Raw genomic sequence first — 650 nt, 5'->3', positions numbered from 1 at the left:
CCCCACAAACCTAGGGCAGAGCAGTTGATGGAGAAGGCCCAGGGCCAGGGCAGTGGCCAGCTGTGACCAGCACCATGGAAGCCTGTCTGTCACTCACAGAATGGTGTGGCAGGGTGCCGAGGCTGACCTCAGGTCATCAGGACACCCAGGGTTTGGCTGAGGGAGCTGAGGAGGGGCAGCTCTGAAGGAGGCTTTGCAGGGGGAGGCCTATGCTCAGCCAAGGGGCGGGAGCGTGGGGACCCTCTAACCAGACAGAGCTTGGCTTTGTTCCTGAGTACACAGCCTTCTGCTTGTCGCAAACTCTTCTTGAACAGGGCCGAGCTCTGTCCCAAAGGGCAGGAAGTGGCATGTGTGCACTAGTATTTGTGGGAACATCCTTCACCCAAACACAGCCAACTGGCTGGTGAGAGGTGGGGGCCCCTGCCCTGGTGACCCAAGCCCTGGGCAGTCACCCCGCTGTCTTCAGGCCCAGATCTAGGGGTGGGGTGGTGTAGTAGCCTCGTAGGCCTGTGCTCCCCCTCCATGGCCAGGACAGCAGTGCAGACACCCCAGAAGCCCTGGGTTCAAATCTCAGCACCCTGGCCAGGCTGGCTCTTTAACTCCCCAACCGAGCAGCAGTCAGAGGCTTCCCAGGCACACAGGAGACAGGA

This window comes from Dipodomys spectabilis, unplaced genomic scaffold (assembly GCF_019054845.1).
Source record: "Dipodomys spectabilis isolate Male_0828 unplaced genomic scaffold, ASM1905484v1 ptg000230l, whole genome shotgun sequence".
Taxonomy (NCBI): Eukaryota; Metazoa; Chordata; class Mammalia; order Rodentia; family Heteromyidae; genus Dipodomys; species Dipodomys spectabilis.
The sequence above is the reverse complement of the archived record's forward strand: the minus strand, read 5'-3'. Positions refer to the sequence as shown.